This window comes from Marmota flaviventris, chromosome 2, assembly GCF_047511675.1.
Source record: "Marmota flaviventris isolate mMarFla1 chromosome 2, mMarFla1.hap1, whole genome shotgun sequence".
Lineage (NCBI taxonomy): Eukaryota > Metazoa > Chordata > Mammalia > Rodentia > Sciuridae > Marmota > Marmota flaviventris.
In genome coordinates, this window is record NC_092499.1 from 57,410,343 (window position 1) to 57,430,666 (window position 20,324).

A 20,324-nucleotide genomic window follows, 5' to 3' on the forward strand; every position below is an offset into this window, starting at 1 on the left:
ATTTCTGATTTTATTTGAGCTGATCGAATGGGCTCTCACTTTATAAATCCCTCTGAATACTAAGTGTCCAACTTACTAAACATGTGTTACTCATTTTCTTGGAATGAACGTGTTTCATAAATTGGATTTTAATTGAGAAATAATCATATCAATAAACAAACTATGTCAGGTGTCAATGTTTCTTCTTAAATAACTTCATAGCCAAAGAGACCTACCTTCCACTTGTGTTTAGAGCTTACCACTTTAATAATTTCTCTCAACTAGGGAGTTATTGGTATTTGGGGCAAGACATTTTATCATTTTGTCATATTCTTCTGCATGTGGCAGGATCTTTAGCTTCTCCTGTCTCTATTTACTAAATGACAATAGCAACCACTCCATCTACCTCTGTTCCCTGTCAGTACAGCAACTTCAACCCCCCGCCCTGCCATTTCTAAATGCCAGCCCTGCAGTGCCTTTCCAGTAGACAATTCTTTATCAGGAATTTCATTATTATTTCTCTGTGGCCTTTAGTCTATAATCTCCCCCAAAGTAACATTTATTGAACACTTGTTGTATGCCAGACACTATTACAAGTGCTTTACCTCTCTGCAATACTGTGAGTTACATTTGGCTATTATCCTTACTTTACAGGCAAGGAAACTAGAGGCAAGATAGTTTAAAAAACTTGTCCAATGTAACCAATTAAAAGGTGGCAGTATCCCAGTTAAATCAGGAAGATTGGATCCAGAGACAAAGCGTTTCAACACTATTTTATTCATGAATTCTTAAGACTAAAACATATTAAGAAAGGAAAATGTGAGCACTGTTATCATTTTTATTGTTAAGTTTCTATTAGAATTTTCAGTTATAATGTTTTTTAAGACATGGTCTATATGTTAACTTTTAGTTATATAGAACAGAGTGGTAAACACATCATTGATAAAGATAGTGCGTCCCTATAAGCTGAATTCAATTATTGCTTTATTGCCTTTAACCCTCCACTCTAAATCATGTATAGAGTCCCACTTAGGTGTTGTGGGAAGAGAGGCAGGTAATAATAAACAACGTTATAATATGTGTAAGAGTGCTCGCTTCAGCAGCACATATACTAAAATTGGAACGATACAGAGAAGATTAGCATGGCCCCTGAGCAAGGATGACATGCAAATTCGTGAAGCATTCCATATTTTTGCAATGTAGGTGGGCCTGCGACCCACCGGCAGAACAGGAGCAGCGGCCTGCTGAGAGGCAGAGCCGCCCCCTACCCATGCGCCCGCAAGGTAGACGGAACTGTGACCACCCACAGAACAGGCCCAGCGGCCTGCTGAGGGGCAGAGCCGCCCCCCACCCCCCACGCCTGCCAGGTAGGCGGAACTGTGACCACCAACGGAAAAGGCCCAGTGGCCCGCGGAGGGACAGAGCTGCCAACCACTCCTGCAAGGTAGGCGGGCCTGTGACCCACCGGCATAACAGGAGCAGCGGCCTGCTGAGAGGCAGAGCCGCCTCACCCCCCGCGCCTGCAAGGTAGGCGGAACTGTGACCACCCACAGAACAGGCCAGACCTGCAACCGACAAACAGAACAGGCCCAGTGGCCTGCGGAAGGGTAGAGCCGCCCCCCCCCCCACGCCTGCAAGGTAGGCGGACCTGCGACCCACCGGCAGAACAGCCACAGAGGCCTGCAGAGGGGCAGTACTGCTGCCTGCGCCTGCAAATTAGGCAGAACTGCGACCACCGACAGAACAAGTCTAGCGGCCCACAGAGGGACAGAGCCGCCGCCTGCGCCTGCAAGGTAGGCGGACCTGCTACCGACCGGCAGAACAGGCCCAGCGGCCTGCCGGCTTGGTAGGCACATTGCCCCAAATGGAGGAGGGGCAGAGCCGCCGCCTGCGCCTGCGAGGGAGACTTTGCAACTATACAAGACCAATATAAATATATAGGGGGAAAATTCAATAGCACAAAGTTTCACCAAGCAGAAAGAAACGCGAACAGTATGAAGAGACAAGGAAAGAAAGGACCACAAGCAATGCAGGTCAACTCAACGTTAGAAGAGGTAATATCTGCAGCAGATGGAATGTCAGATAAAGAATTCAGGATATACATGCTTCAGATGATCTGGAGTCTCAAGGAAGACATCAGACAGCAAAATCAGACAATGAAAGATCACTTCGACAATGAATTACATAAACAAATCCAAGAAGCAAAAGATCAACTATACAGGGAGATAGAGGTTATAAAAAACAAACAGAAATCCTAGAAATGCAGGAAGCAATAAACCAAATTAAAAACTCAATGGAGAATAGTACCAGCAGAGTAGAACACTTAGAAGATAGAACATCAGACAATGAAGACAAAGTATTTCAAATTGAAAAGAACATAGACAGCTCAGCAAGACTGTTAAGAAACCATGAGCAGAACATCCAAGAAATATGGGATAACATTAAGAGACCAAACTTAAGAGTCATTGGGATACAGGAAGGTACAGAACTCCAAACCAAAGGAATGAGCAGTCTATTCAATGAAATAATACGAGAAAACTTCCCAGACTTGAAGAATGAGACAGAATACCAAATTCTAGAAGCCTACAGGACGCCGAATGTGCAAAATCATAAGAGATCCACACCTAGACACATTATAATGAAGATGCCCAACATACAGAATAAGGAGAGAATTTTAAAAGCTACAAGAGAAAGGAAGCAGATTACATTTAGGGGTAAGCCAATCAGGATTACAGCTGATCTTTCAACACAGACTCTGAAAGCTAGAAGATCCTGGAATAACATATTTCAAACACTGAAAGAAAATGGGTTCCAACCAAGAATTGTGTATCCAGCGAAATTAAGCTTCAGGATGGAAGATGAAATTAAAGCCTTCCACGATAAACAAAAGTTTAAAGAATTCGCAGCTAGAAAACCATCTCTTCAAAGCATCCTCGGCAAAACATTACAGGAAGAGGAAATGGAAAATAACAATGAAAACCAACAGTGGGAGGTAGGACAGTAAAGGGGGAGAAAATAATCAAAGAGGAAAACAAACCATGTTTAGTAACAGAAATAAACAAATATGGCTGGAAGAACAACCCATATCTCAATAATAACCCTAATTGTTAATGGCTTAAACTCACCAATTAAGAGACACAGGCTAGTAGAATGGATCACAAAACAAGACCCAACAATATGCTGCCTACAGGAGATGCATTTGATAGGAAAAGACATACATAGGCTGAAGGTGAAAGGTTGGGAAAAATCACATCACTCATATGGACTTCGGAAACAAGCAGGAGTGTCCATACTCATATCAAATAAAATAGATTTCAAGCCAAAGTTAATCAAAAGGGATAAAGAGGGACACTACATACTGCTTAAGGGAACCATACACCAACAAGACATAACAATCATAAATATTTATGCCCCAAACAATGGTGCAGCTATGTTCATCAAACAAACTCTTCTCAAGTTCAAGAGTCTAATAGACCACCATACAATAATCATGGGAGACTTCAACACACCTCTCTCGCCACTGGACAGATCTTCCAAACAAAAGTTTTATAAGGAAACTATAGAACTCAATAACACAATTAATAACCTAGACTTAATTGACATATATAGAATATACTACCCAACATCAAGCAGTTACACTTTTTTCTCAGCAGCACATGGATCCTTCTCAAAAATAGATCATATATTATGTCACAGGGCAACTCTTAGACAATATAAAGGAGTAGAGATAATACCATGCATCTTATCTGATAATAATGGAATGAAACTGAAAATCAACGATAAAAGAAGGAAGGAAAAAGCATACATCACTTGGAGAATGAACAATAGGTTACTGAATGATCAATGGGTTATAGAAGACATCAAGGAGGAAATTAAAAAATTCTTAGAGATAAATGAAAACACAGACACAACATATCGGAATCTATGGGACACATTGAAAGCAGTTCTAAGAGGAAAATTCATTGCGTGGAGTTCATTCCTTAAAAAAAGAAAAAACCAACAAATAAATGATCTCATACTTCATCTCAAAATCCTAGAAAAAGAAGAGCAAAACAACAGCAAAAGAAGTAGAAGGCAAGAAATAATTAAAATCAGAGCTGAAATTAATGAAATCTAAACAAAAGAAACAATTGAAAAAATTGACAAAACTAAAAGTTGGTTCTTTGAAAAAATAAACAAAATCGACAGACCCTTAGCCATGCTAGCAAAAAGAAGAAGACAGAGAACTCAAATTACTAGCATATGGGATGAAAAAGGCAATATCACAACAGACACTTCAGAAATACAGAAGATAATCAAAAATTATTTTGAATCCTTATACTCCAATAAATTAGAAGATAGTGAAGGCATAGATAAATTTCTTAAGTCATATGATCTGCCCAGATTGAGTCAGGAAGATATAGACAACCTAAACAGACCAATATCAATTGAGGAAATAGAAGAAACCATCAAAAGCCTACCAACTAAGAAAAGCCCAGGACCGGATGGGTATACAGCAGAGTTTTACAAAACCTTTAAAGAGGAACTAATACCAATACTTTTCAAGCTACTTCAGGAAATAGAAAAAGAGGGAGAACTTCCAAATTCATTCTACCAGGCCAACATCACCCTGATACCTAAACCAGACAAAGACACTTCAAAGAAAGAAAACTACAGACCAATATCTCTAATGAATCTAGATGCAAAAATCCTCAATAAAATTCTGGCGAATCGGATACAAAAACATATCAAAAAAATTGTGCACCATGATCAAGTAGGATTCATCCCTGGGATGCAAGGCTGGTTCAATATACGGAAATCAATAAATGTTATTCACCACATCAATAGACTTAAAAATAATAACCATATGATCATCTCGATAGATGCGGAAAAAGCATTCGACAAAGTACAGCATCCCTTTATGTTCAAAACTCTAGAAAAACTAGGGATAACAGGAACATACCTCAATATTGTAAAAGCAATCTATACTAAGCCTCAGGCTAGCATCATTCTGAATGGAGAAAAACTGAAGGCATTCCCTCTAAAATCTGGAACAAGACAGGGATGCCCTCTCTCACCACTTCTGTTCAACATAGTTCTCGAAACACTGGCCAGAGCAATTAGACAGACGAAAGAAATTAAAGGCATCAAAATAGGAAAAGAAGAACTTAAAATATCACAATTTGCAGTGACATGATTCTATACCTAGCAGACCCAAAAGGCTCTACAAAGAAACTATTAGAGCTAATAAATGAATTCAGCAAAGTGGCAGGATATAAAATCAACACGCATAAATCAAAGGCATTCCTGTATATCAGCGACAAATCCTCTGAAATGGAAATGAGGACAACCACTCCATTCACAATATCTTCAAAAAAAATAAAATACTTGGAATCAACCTAACAAAAGAGGTGAAAGACTTATACAATGAAAACTACAGAACCCTAAAGAGAGAAATAGAAGATCTTAGAGATGGAAAAATATACCCTGTTCATGGATAGGCAGAACTAACATCATCAAAATGGCGATATTACCAAAAGTTCTCTATAGGTTTAATGCAATGCGAATCAAAATCCCAATGGCTTTTCTTGTAGAAATAGAGAAAGCAATCATGAAATTCATATGGAAAAATAAAAGACCCAGAATAGCAAAAACAATGCTAAGCAGGAAGTGTGAATCAGGCGGTATAGCGATACCAGACTTCAAACTATACTACAGAGCAATAGTAACAAAAACAGCATGGTACTGGTACCAAAACAGGCAGGTGGACCAATGGTACAGAATAGAGGACACAGAAACCAATCCACAAAACTACAACTATCTTATATTTGATAAAGGGGCTAAAAGCATGCAATGGAGGAAGGATAGCATCTTCAACAAATGGTGCTGGGAAAACTGGAAATCCATATGCAACAAAATGAAACTGAATCCCTTTCTCTCGCCATGCACAAAAGTGAATTCAAAATGGATCAAGGAGCTTGATATCAAATCAGAGACACGCCGTCTGATAGAAGAAAAAGTTGGCTACGATCTACATACTGTGGGGTCGGGCTCCAAATTCCTCAATAGGACACCCATAGCACAAAAGTTAACAACTAGAATCAACAAATGGGACTTACTCAAACTAAAAAGTTTCTTCTCAGCAAAGGAAACAATAAGAGAGGTAAATAGGGAGCCTACATCCTGGGAACAAATCTTTACTCCTCACACTTCAGATAGAGCCCTAATATCCAGAGTATACAAAGAACTCAAAAAATTAGACAATAAAATAACAAACAACCCAATCAACTAATGGGCCAAGGACCTGAACAGACACTTCTTAGAGGAGGACATACAATCAATCAACAAGTACTTGAAAAAATGCTCACCATCTCTAGCAGTCAGAGAAATGCAAATCAAAACCACCCTAAGATACCATCTCACTCCAGTAAGATTGGCAGCCATTATGAAGTCAAACAACAACAAGTGCTGGCGAGGATGTGGGGAAAAGGGTACACTTGTACATTGCTGGTGGGACTGCAAATTGGTGCAGCCAATTTGGAAAGCAGTATGGAGATTTCTTGGAAAGCTGGGAATGGAGCCACCATTTGACCCAGCTATTCCCCTTCTTGGTCTATTCCCTAAAGAACTAAAAAGAGCATGCTACAGGGACACTGCTACATCGATGTTCATAGCAGCACAATTCACAATAGCAAGACTGTGGAACCAACCTAGATGCCCTTCAATAGACGAATGGATAAAAAAATGTGGCATTTATACACAATGGAGTATTACTCTGCATTAAAAAATGACAAAATCATAGAATTTACAGGGAAATGGATGGCATTAGAGCAGATTATGCTAAGTGAAGCTAGCCAATCCCTAAAAACCAAATGCCAAATGTCTTCTTTGATATAAGGAGAGTAACTAAGAACAGAGTATGGTTGAAGAGCATGAGAAGAAGATTAACATTAAACAGGGATGAGAGGTGGGAGGGAAAGGGAGAGAGAAGGGAAATTGCATGGAAATGGAAGGAGACCGTCAGGGTTATACAAAAGTACATACAAGAGGAAGTGAGGGGAAAGGGAAAAATAATACAAGGGGGACAAATGAATGACAGTAGAGGGGGCAGAGAGAGAAGAGGGGAGGGGAGGGGAGGGGGGATAGTAGAGGATAGGAAAGGCAGCAGTACACAACAGACACTAGTATGGCAATATGTAAATCAATGGATGTGTAACTGATGTGATTCTGCAATCTGTATATGGGGTAAAAATGGGAGCTCATAACCCACTTGAATCAAAGGTTGAAATATGATATATCAAAAACTATGTAATGTTTTGAATAACCTACAATAAAAAATTTAAAAAAAATATGTGTAAGAAAAAATTAAAATTACTTTCTAAGTCGCCATGCACTGTCAATACCATAATCATTAATCATTTCTCATGCATTTATCTTTTTTCATTATTTAATATTCTACCACAGAGCATTTCTGGGCACCCCAACATCTCTAAAGTATAGTATGATTTTGAATGTTCTAGGGAAGAACCTAATATATAATTGTGCTTGAAATGTAATTGGTTTGTATTTTTTTTTTTTTTTTTTTGGTTTGTATTTTGTTAGGGAATTTTACTAAGCTTACTTTTAAATATAGTTCACTGACCTGTACTGGGAACTGAAACTCATTTGCATTTTTACCATGTAAAAAAATAACAGGTCTTTTGATGTGTGCATGAATTTAAAATTACTCTCTATTTCCATGCAATCAAAATTAGGGTGTTTCTACCAAGCAAGTGTATTAGCTCTTTACAAAGTGACCCTAGAACACAGGGAAAAAAAAAGATAAGAATTTAAATGAATGATAGATCTCCTTTATTTTTAAAGAAACATAATTTCAAACTAATTGTTTTGTTTTAACCTTTCTAACTGTTAATTACTTCATCGGCTGTATCCATTGCATGATTTTCACATCAATTACCATATAAGAAGTTTCTGTTTTAGAGTTTTCTTTTTCCTTTGATGCTGGTATAATTCTTCCTTTTTGATGAGTTATAGCATGTATTTATTCATTCATTCATTCATACATACATACTGAGGATTGAACCAAGATGCACTTTACCACTCAGCTGTGTCCCCAGTCTTATCTATCTATTTATTTTTATTTTGAAACAGTCTCACTAAGTTTCAAAGATAACAATCCTTCTGCCTCAGCCTCCCAAGTCTCTGGGATTACAGGGATATATTACCATGCCCAGCTAGAGTTATATAATTTAATTTCTCATTTTTCTCCAGAAAGGAATCATTGGGCAAAAATACGTATTTATGAAAAGTAACCATGTGCATCTTAATTTCATATTCTTTCTTAAGAATACTCTATATTTTACCAAACTGTTTTACTTTGTTGAAATTCACTTTGGAACATTTTTTTTTTTTTTTTTTGTAAAAGGTTACACTAAAATTCAGTAATACCTATTTACAGGGAGCCAAGATGATTTCATAAAACAGACAAACAAACAAACAAAAGATTGGTCAGTGGGGAAATGGGGAGGAAGGAAGGGAGGAAGAAGAGGAAAGAAGAAAGGACAGGGAAACTATGGGAAGGAAAGGGTATTGATGCTATTTTCAAAAATTTTAATGTCACTTAAACTTGGTGATGGGGCTTTTAGGAAAAAGTGTAACACATTAACTATGTTTGTTCCACTGATGTGTCTAATTGATAAATCTATCATCCTCTTACACATTAATAGAGAAGAGCTCTTGTAGAAATGCACACATCTTATATTAATGAAGAAAAACAGCTGACTTGCTCTTAACTGAAGGGAAAGCAATTATCATTTAGTCCAATGAATCAGTCGGTGTTACCTCCCATCTCCACCTCTATCAGCAACTAATGAAGATGTAATGCATGTTAAAGGTATCAGCAACAAATTTGTTTTTGAAGTACACGTTGTTGCATCAAACTCACTTTTAATAACATCTTCTGGTAAAATGACAGGCTAAAACCATGTGTCCTCTGGGATGATTTATAATAAGGTTTAGGTCCCTGTTGTAAAATTCCCCTGTCCTTAAATCACTGCCAGCAGTGAAATAACAGAAAAGCAGGTGGTGAGCTTACGTGAAAAATTAAAAAAAAAATGAGAGTGTCTAAAAACAAATTTAAAGTATCCGTGTGGTTAAAATATTTGCATTGATTTTTCTTTTACTTGTTTGAAAACAGTGTTAGAATGCATGCCTCACAATGTTAATATTCACAATAGGAACAACGAGAGATTGTGTAGCCAATTAAAATATGATTATTGTAGAAACAATTTAAATTAGAATTCGACATTGTGGTCAGGCCTCTTAATGCTCAGTTAACTGGAAAATCCAATCAACTGCATATCTTATGTCTACAGGATACTACTATTGATTTTACCTTTTTTATTACATAAATTTTATTATCTCATTTCTAGTAAATGCAAGTAACTGTAGTGGGTTTCTTTTATTTTTTATTTTTTTAAAGAATTCTCATCCAGGCTTAGTGGCAGGTGCCTGTAGACCCAACTACTTGTGTGGTTAAGACAAGAGGATTGCTTGATTCCTGGAGTTTGAGGTCAGTGTTGGCAGCACAGGTAGACACCATCTCAATAATGAAATAATAATAATAATAATAATAATAATAATAATAATAATAATAATAAAATATAATTTTCTAAGGTTTGTTCACTGTGACTTGTACTACCATAAATTTATGTGAAATTAGGTTGTTTTACATAATGTGGTTTTAAATATTTAAACATATGAGGTTATGTTCTCTGGCTGTCCATATTCTTCCATCTACCTCAATGTAGATTATATAAATATACTTCAATAAAACCTGTTCGCTTTCCTCATACTTGATTTTGTTTTCTCTCCTGTTAGCTATGACATATAGACTCTGACTTCATATGTCTTCCAATTTGCCTATGGAATCTTCATCCGTATTGCAGTACAAGATACATCATGGCTCCTAAGAAGGATTTATTAAATAAATGTACTAAATGGATGAGTTAATCAATGAAGCTCTATTTTACAAATGGTGAATTTAAAACTTTAACACTAGATAAAAGTGGGTTTCTTGTGAAGAGACTTCTTAAAAAATTAGTCCTTTCATTTGACAGCAAAGATATACAGGTAAAACATTGAGAAAAGAAAGGGTATGTCAAAGTTCATGTATGATTTAGTACTGGAGTTTAAGTAAATGAGATTTATATTGATATAAGCAAATTTATTTTAGCAGTGTACTTCATTCACTTAAGTACTAAGTTCACTAGTCAAACTTTAGTCCTCTAAAATGACTATATGAGGTTGTATGATATTATCAGATATCACAGATGTGGGAGTGTTGGGGTAGACAACAGTATCACTGCATTTCAGGATTTCCTGTTTCAATTGTGTCTGGCAGAAATTTTTAAATTTTTGCATGTTTCTATTCTTTTAAAATTTATTTATATTTTATTATAATTTGTTATATATGACAGCAGATACATTATAATTCATATTACACATATAGAGCATAATTTTTCATATTTCTGGTTGTATACAAAGTATATTCATACCATTCGTATCTTCATACATGTATTTAGGGTAATGATGTCCATCTCCTTCCATCATCTTTTCTAACCCTGTGCCTCCTCCCTTCCCCTCTCACCCTTTGACCTATCTAGAGTTCATCTAAGCCTCCCATGCTCCCCCTCCCAACACCTTATGAATCATCCTCCTTATATCAGAGAAAACATTTGGCATTTGGTTCTTTGGGATTGGCTAACTTCACTTAGTATTATATTCTCCAACTCTGTCCACCTACCTGCAAATGCCATGATTTTATTCTCTTTTATTGCTGAGTAAAATGTATATATGCCACATTTTCTTTATCCATTCATCTACCAGAGGGCATCCAGGTTAGTTCCATAGTTTAGCTATTGTGAATTGTGCTGCTATAAACATTGATGTGGCTGTGCCCCTGTAATATACTGTTTTTAAGTCCTTTGGGTATAGACCAAAGAGTGGGATAGCTAGGTCAAATGGTGGTTCCATTCCCAGTTTTCCAAGGAATTTCCATTGGCTGCACCAATTGACAGTCCCACCAGAAATGTATGAGTGTGCTTTTTCCCCCCACATCCTCACCAACACTTATCATTATATGTATTCTTAATAGCTGCCATTCTGACTCAAGTGAGATGAAATCTTAGAGTAGTTTTGATTTGCATTTCTTAATTGCTAGAGTTGTTGAACATTTTTTTCATATACTTGTTGATTGATTATATATCATCACCTAAAAAGTGTCTGTTCAGTTCCTTGGCACATTAATTGATTGGGTTATTTATTTTTTTGGTGTTTAACTTGTTGAGTTCTTTATATACCCTAGAGATTAGTGCTCTATCTGATGTGTGAGGGGTAAAAATTTGTTCCCAAGATGTAGGCTCTCTATTCACCTCACTGATTGTTTCTTTTGCTGAGAAGAAGACTTTTAGTTTGAATTCATCCCATTTATTGATTCTTGATTTTAATTTTTGCCCTATAGGAGTCTTATTAAGGAAGTCAGGACCTAATCCGACATGATGGACATTTGGGCCTACTTTTTCTTCTATTAGACATAGGGTCTCTGGTTTAATTCCTAGGTTCTTGATCCACTTTGAGTTGAGTTTTCTGCATGGTTAGAGATATGGGTTTAATTTCATTTTGTTGCATATGGATTTCCAGTTTTCCCAGCACCATTTGTTGAAGAGGTTATCTTTTCTCCAATATATATTATGGCACCTTTGTCTAGTATAAGATAATTGTGATTGTGTGGGTTAGTCTCTGTATCCTCTATTCTATACCATTGGTCTACCAGTCTATTTAGGTGCCAATACCATGCTGTTTTTGTTACTGTACTCTGTAGTATAGTTTAAGGTCTGGTATATTGATGCCACCAGCTTCACTCTTCTTTCTAAGCATTGCTTTAGCTATTCTGGGTCTCTTATTTTTCCACATTAATATCATGACTGCTTATTCTATTTCTATAGGATTGCCATTGGGATTTTTGATTGGAATTGAATTAAATCTGTATAGTGCTTTTGGTAGTGTGGTCATTTTGACAAGATTAATTATGCCTATCCAAGAACAAGAGAGATCTTTTCATTTTCTAAGGTCTTCTTTAATTCCTTTCTTGAGCTTTTTGTAGTTTTTGTTGTAGAAGTCTTTTACTTCTTTTGTTAGGTTGATTCCCAAGTATTTTATATATATTTTTTGAGGCTATTGTAAATGGGGTAGTTTTCCTCATTTCTCTTTCAGAGAATTTGTCACTGATGTAACAGAAATGAGTTTGTTTTATGTGTGTTGATTTTGTATTTTGATTCTTTTATGAATTCATTTAGTAGTTATAGAAGTTTTCTGGTGGAATTTTTTGGGACTTCAAAGTATAGAATTATATCATCAGCAAATACTGCTAATTTGAGTTCTTCTATTCCTCTCTGAAACCCTTTAATTTCTTTCTTCTGTCTAACTGCTCTGGCCAGTGTTTCAAGAACTATGTTAAATAGAAGTAGTGAAAGAGGGCATCCCTGTCTTGTTCCAATTTTTAGAGGGAATACTTTCCATTTTTCTCCATTTAGAATGATGTTGGCCTGGGGCTTCGCAAAGATAACTTTTACAATGTTGAGATATGTTTCTGTTGTCCCTAATTTTTCTAGTGTTTTGTACATGAATGGATGCTGTATTTTGTCAAATGCTTTTTTCTTCATCTATTGAGATGATCATATGATTCTTATCTTTAAGTCTATTGATGTGATGAATCACATTTATGAATTTCCATACGTTGAACCAAACTTCCATCCCTGGAATAAATCCCACTTGATTGTGGTTCACTATCTTTTTGATATGTTTTTGTATTTGATTTTCCAGAATTTTATTGGAGTAGTTTTTATTTTTATCATTGATTTCTAATATCATTCCATTATGATCTGATAAAATGCAAGGGAGTATCTCTGCTTTTTTGTATTTGCTAAGAGTTGCTTGGTGACATAACACATGGTCTATTTTAGAGAAGAATCCATGTGCTGCTGAAAAGAAGTGAATTTACTTATTGAAGAATAAAATATTCTATATATGTCAGTTAAGTCTAAGTTATTGATTTTATTATTGAGTTCTATAGTTTCTTATTTTGGCTTTTGATTGGAAGGACAATCTAGTGGTGAAAGAGGTATGCTAAAGTCACCCAAAATTATTTTGTTGTGGTCAATTTGACTCTTAAACTTGAGAAGAGTTTGTTTGATGAACATAGATGCTCCATATTTTGGAGCATATATATTTATAATTGTTATGTCTTATTGGTATATGGTTTCCTTGAGCAGTATGAAATGTCATTCTTTATCCCTTTTGTTTAACTTTAGCTGAAAGTCTACTTTATTTGATATGAGGATGAAGATCCCCTGCTTGCTCCCACGGTCTATATGAGTGGTATGATTTTTCACAACCTTTCACCTTCAGTCTGTGGATGCCTTTTCCTATGAGATTTGTCTCTTGGAAGCAGCATATTGTTTTTTTGGTGTTTTTTTTTTTTTAATCCAATCTGCTAGCCTATGTCTTTTGATTGGTGAGTTTAGGCCATTAACATTTAGGGTTATTATTGAGATATGATTTGTATTCCCAGCCATTTTTGTTTATTTTTGTATTACCCTTTAGGGTAATACCTCCTTTTGCTGATTTTCATTATTTTTTTTTCATTTCCTCTTTATGGGATATTTTTCCAAGGATGTTCTGTAGTGCAGGTTTTGTAGCTATAAATTCTTTAAAATTTTTTTTTATCATGGAAGATTTTTATTTCATCATCAAATATAAATCTTAATTTTGCTGGATACAAGATTCTTGGTTGGCATCCATTTTCTTTCAGAGCTTGATATATATTTTGCCAGGATCATCTAGCTTTCAGGGTCTGTGTTGAAAAATCTGCCATTATCCTAATTGTTTTTCCTCTATATGTAATCTGATTCCTTTCTCTTGTGACTTTTAATATTCTCTCTTTATTCTGTATGTTAGGCATATTCATTATAATGTGAATTGGTGTGGATCTGTTGTGATTTTGTATATTTAATGTCCTGTAAGCCTCTTGAATTTGGTTTTCCAATTTATTCTTCATGTTTGGAAATTTTTCTGATATTATTTCACTGAATATATTCTTCATTCCTTAGGTTTGGAACTCTATGCCTTCTTCTATCCCAATAACTCTTGATCTTGTTATGCTATACCATATTTCTTTATTGTTCTGCCCATGGTTTCCTACCATTTTCACTGCGTGGATGACATACTTTTCAAGATTATATATTTGGTCTTCATTGTCTGATGTCCTGTCTTCTAAGTGATCTAATCTGTTGGTGATGCTTTCAATTAAACTTTTAATTTGGTTTATTTTTTCTTTCATTTCAAGGATTTCTGTTTGTTTGTTTTTAGAACCTCTATTTCCCTATTGAAGTAATCTTTTGCTTCCTCTATTTGTTTACGTAGCTCTTTGTTGAAATGTTGTTTTGCTGCCTATATTTGCTCTCTTATATCATCCTTAAATTCACAGAACATTTTAATTATGTACCTCCTGAACTCATTCTCTGTCATTTCTTTTGCTGTGCTGGCCACAGATTCTAATAATGTGGTTATTAGAATGATATGTTTAGGGCACTTTCCTCCCTTGTCTTGTTATGTTGCTTGTCATGTGTGTCTTCCCTTCTAGCACTGTGGATCCGAGGCATTACCATTTTTATCCTATAGGCTTATAGTGTACCTGTAGGGTACCAATATCTCTCCTTTGAGGGGAAGGCAATGTTAACAGATCCCAATATAAACAATGAACAACCTTAAAAACAATTAGTTGCTATTAAGACTTTTACAGTTTTATCACAATGTACAGAAATGATGAATTCAATTATTATCTACAATATAATCAGTAGGTTTGTAAAAGGGTTTACAGCTTCTGATGGTGGATGAAGAACCTGGGGGAGGTGTAGGATGATATGCTGAGGAAGTAGGAAGTGAGGATATAGAATTATTATATCTTAGGAATTGTGGAAGAGAAATCTAAAGAAGGATAGTAGCAGGAGAATAGAGAGGAATTAATTTTGGGTAGACAAGTAAGTAGAAAGATAGTAGAGTACATAAAACAAACACACATGTATATTAAAAAATATTAAGATAGTAAATTGGAGGAAAAAAATCAGAATATACAACACAATTATAATATACTATTGAGACATCCCAGTCCTCAAAATCCTAATTCATGCAACATGCTTGGTTTCACATATGCTGGGGATGTGGGGGTGGGAGAATAGGGAAGGAGAAGAAAAAAAATCTTGAAGGAAAAAACAAGGATTGTTTTCGTTGGAGATCAGTATCTTTCCTGCTTCCCTTCTTACCTAATAGGTTGGGTCATCTGTTGTTAGCTGATATCTCCACCCTCAGTATGGCAAAAGTAACCAGGATATCACTGTGTGGAGTTAGTGGCTGATGGGGAGAGGGGGGAGTTAGAAACTGGGTAACTGGCCAGCTGGAGTTCCAAACTGGGAGTTGCTCTCACTGAATATGGTGATGAAGGTGACCCAAGATAGAGGTGGCTGCTGTCAGTGATGGGGTGTTGGGTCGGGTGGGGAGAGCTGGGTGATGGCGTTGGATGTAGAGAATGTGTTCAGAGACAAGCTCTGTGGCATGTAGTATGTGCTTTTAGCTGCCTTCAGAGCCTGTGTGAAGTTCCCAGGTGCAGGCAGTCTAAAGAGCATAGGGGACTAACTCATTTGCTGCAGAGCCCCAGTATGGTGGTGACTGGTGGAGCCCCATTTTGGTAGATGGGGGTCCACACAGGAGTGGTGGCAGGAGTTCCTGTTCGTGGGTGGCTGCTGGGTGTCCTGCATGGGAGCAGCATCTGTAATTTCTGTTCAGGTAGATGGCTGAAAGTTCTGTGTAGGTGCTCATGCCGATGGTCCTGTTCAGGCACCCAGTAGTCCTGTGTGGGCGAGTAGTTGGGAGACCTGCTCTGATGCTGAGGCCTAGAGCCCTGCATGGCACTGTGGCTGTGATTTCTGCATGGGAGCAGGAATATTACTCTCAGAGAAGCAGTATTCTTACTACTTGAATCCCAGGTCATGGAGCAACACAAAATGCTGCCTCCCTCTGGCCCCCAACTTAGATCCCCTGCATTTTTCTATTTTTAACTCTTGTAAAAGATATGTTTGTATATTTTTATTGCCAATGATTGAGATAAAAATCACCTGGTAATAAAACCAAGCCACGCAATTTTTATGTTGAATACTTGCTATTTGCTTTCTGTCCACTGACCTAGTCTCTCCTTGCTCTCTTTCCCTTTAGCATGACTATGAAATTGTCCTGTGGCTGTATTCTCCTTCTACATTCATTCTTGAAACCACTGCAATCTGGTTTCTGTCTATATAACTTCATCGATATTCCTTTCATAAATTCCATGTTACTATATATAAATAGATGTTTTAATCCTTCATAATCCACCTTTAAATGTGGGTTTTACCATCTGCAGTTTCCATTACCCAGGGTCAACTGAGGTCCAAAGTATTAAATGAAAAATTTTAGAAACAATCTATGAGTTTAAAATGGGGTGACATTCAGAGAGTTACTTGAACACAGGTACTATGATTCCATGATAGTTGTTCTCAGAGAGCTATGAAATGACCAATAGCTGGATTACATATGCAGCAGATGTTGGACAAAGTGGTGGTTCATATCCTGGATGAGATGGAGCAGGGCAGCACAGAATTTCATCACACTATTCACATAGCTTCCTGAGGATCCATGAAGGTCATTAAGAGCCAGGTACTACATCAGGAGGCCCATCTTTCACCTCACTTCATCACATATACATTGTATCATCTCGCATCACCACAAGAAGGATGATGAGTACAGTACAATAAGGTATCTTGGGAGAGAAAGACCATGTTCATGTAGCTTTTATGTTATATTGTATTCTTAGTTATTGTTAATATCTTATTATGACTAATTTATAAATTAAACTTTTTCTCATACTATGTAAGTATAGGAGAAAACAGTAATATGTACACAATTTGGTACTACTCCCAGGCTCGTGCAACCACTGGACGTCTTAGAACATAACCCCCTGAATAAGGGGGGTTTACTATACTTTTTTACTTAGTAGCATTTGCCACCAAGAAGCAGACTTGTTTTCATGTGGGGAATATCATATTTTCTTGGTGTTTTGCCTGTCTCTCTGCCTCATCGTTATCAGTGTTCATTGCTGCATTCTTTACTCCTCTCTCTTTAGAATTGTTGGCGACCTTTGGAATTCTGCCCTAGGATTTGTTTCTCTTAACTTTGAAACCCTCTCTGAGGTATCTTGCCTAATCCTGGGGCTTCCATTATTACAGATGTTTTAATGACTCCCACGTGGCTAATTCATAGTTCTCTTTCTATAGCTCAGATAATATATATATATATATATATATATATATATATATTTTTTTTTTTTTTTTCCCCAAGATAAGATATATATATTTCCAAGCAAAGATATCTAAAGGGTAGATAGCTACCCCTTAGATATCTTTGCTTGGAAATGCATATTTATTTTGAACTCACATAAGTCCCCCCACAGTCCTCCTCATCCAAACACACCATTTCCTCATGTCCCCCACTGTTTGAGTCCCAAGCTTGGGTGTTGTCTTTGACTTCTGTCTCTTATCTCACAATCCAAGTAATTGACAAATTCTATAGATTTCACCTTCCAAACACAGTTCCAATATGTTTGAATTTTTTCTCTTCCAGTGCTGTTAAGTTCACTCTCACATCACATCTTTTATTTGGATTATGCAAACCTTAAACCAGTGTGTGCTTTCTCTACTGCCATTCCCTTCAATATAGTCTGCATACTTCAGTACTCTTTCTAAAATGCAGATTTAGTCATGGCATTTTTAGTCTGCTTATACTGTTTCAATGTTTTTCCATGCATTCAAGATAACATCTGTCTTCTCATAAGTCCTACCATGTTTTCCTCCTTAAAAATGATTCAATTTCTTATAATTACTTACCCTTTTATTCTAAACTTCAATTATATTAAACAACCCAAAATTTCTATACTTAAATATATATTTGATTTTGTTCACATGCTATTTTTCCCCATCTAGGTTATTTCCCATACACCCTCTGCCATTTACCTAGTACATAAATAATAAGATAAAATTTTTTCTTCATTGAAAGATTAAAGTCCAACAAAAGGAAGCTTTTCATTTTGTTAATGTTGAAGAAATGGTTGAATTTTAAGCAAAACTTGGAAGTTTGAGGCACATAAATTCAATTGAATAAATATTATTTATTTTTTAGGCCATATGAAACTTTCAGTAAATTATCAGTTGAGATGTTATTTATCTCATGAGAATTGCTTTAAAAAAAAAGACAAAATGTTTTTTAAGATTGTTCTGAACGTGTGAGAAATAAGTTGTCATCTTTGGGCCATATTTAAGGGTGGAAGTTAAGAGCTATAAGAAAATGTCCATGGTGAAGCTATGATTGAGTTAGTATGGACTTAGCAGTTTGAAAAATCATTTATTTACATAGGACTGTGTAATATGAATACAACAGGGATTTTAGCTACTTTGTATCTTTTGCTAAACTGTTTTAATATTCAAGTTAAGCCCCATTACTCAAAAGCATATCCATTTAAATTGGGTCTTGAGTACTATTGATAGCTTGATATAAGTGGTAGGTATCCCTTTCTCAGATTTTCGTTTGCATTCATTAATTGATTAACTTTGAAATTCTGAGCCCATGCATTTAAGTGAATGCAAATATGTGTAGTGGAGTGGAGAAGTCGTCAAGTTTTGCCAAATATCAGAAAAAGTGAAAAAAAAAAAAAAGAATGTAAAGAGGAAGCTTACAGAAGAAACAGTCTTTGGGGATAAGGGTATAAATTAGTGGTAGAGCACATGCTTAGTGAGAGGTCCTTTGTTTGATCTTCCAATCCTGCCCCTACACAAACATATATGCATTATCTTGACAGGCAAATTGGACTCAGGAACCAGAATTAGAGACAGTTGTTGATTACCAGTTCAGTGGTAACTGATTTTTACCCTGCACAACTCAACCACTCTGGATGCATGAGTGTTTCAGGAAATTTAACAAATCAGGTACAAGTCTACCATCATCTTTTGTAACCTCTTTTTATAAAGTTTCTCACAGAGGGCATGGTAACCTTCCCTCTGTGAAGCTTTTCCAGAACAATGAGAGGCAGTGACAACAAAATGCCTTCATGGCTTGTGACTGAGGTTTCTGTCCTTCAAGTGTGTGTCTCTATGCTGATCTGGTGACCTTGGCATGCTTAAAGTATATCAGTGACAGTTCATGGGTGTATACAGAAGTGCCTGGAAATTCTCTAAAGCACGGGTGAAGTTAATCAAACAAAAAGCCTGGATTGCTATTAGAATAAGGGTTTAGAGTATCATAATTGGGGTATTTATGTATTTGAAATTATTTTGTACTTATAAACTGGTTAAATCACTGATATATCACTTACATCAAGTTAATACGAATGGTATTAGTTGGTTATGTTATTGCATAAGGGTTTTCCCCCAAAGTAAAGAAACTCATATAAGATAAGAATTATAAAGTAGAATGATACATATTCTTTGCCTTTGGAATTAACCTATATTGAGTACTACTGTCTTCAAAAATATCTGTGCTGTGGCAAATGAAACATTTTTGTCTGTCTCCTGGTTTTAGTTATATAAATTAAATATGATAATTTTTGTTATAATACTTGACTGTATAATATCATTGATAGTATTTTCCACTCTTGATAGTTTTTTATTATGCCATTTACTATAACCATGAACATATGTACTCTATATAACTAAAGCACTGAGATATATGAAGGTGTTTCCTTTGGTATATCACAAATATTCATGAAGACCCTTTTCTTCAATATAGGTTGATTCCAAGGACAAAAGATATATATTCTAATTCTTCTATCACTTCTTAATTTTGGTGTAAAATTCTTGGTAGAATAATTTATTTTACTATTTTTACATTTTAATATTTTTAGTACCATATTTTTAATTCCTTAGGAATGTAAACAGGGCACTTACATTTTCAGTTATATTTTATTATATTTTTATGGGAAAACTCTGCTAAATTGAGAGATATAAATTTAGGGATTAATAAATATTTCAGAGAAGGAGATTTCAGGAATCATTTCTTTGAATATCAAGAACTTCCTATTTGCTCTCCACTTTTACTTTTCTCAAAGAAAAGTAAAAGTGGAGAGCAAATTTCTTGTGGATAATTTTTATTTTCTAACTATGAAAATGGATAGAAAAATTCACCCAAGACTTTAATTTCTTAGGCTCCTGCAACAAATAAATTAGATGTAG

General features: G+C 35.9%; 1 non-coding gene across 1 annotated transcript; it reads left to right on the forward strand.

Moving 5' to 3' along the window:
* Positions 1 to 1,066: 1,066 nt before the first annotated feature.
* LOC114088293 (U6 spliceosomal RNA) lies at positions 1,067 to 1,173 on the forward strand. Its single transcript, XR_003581956.2, has one exon. It is a non-coding gene; the product is annotated as a U6 spliceosomal RNA (small nuclear RNA).
* The last annotated feature ends 19,151 nt before the right edge of the window (positions 1,174 to 20,324 follow it).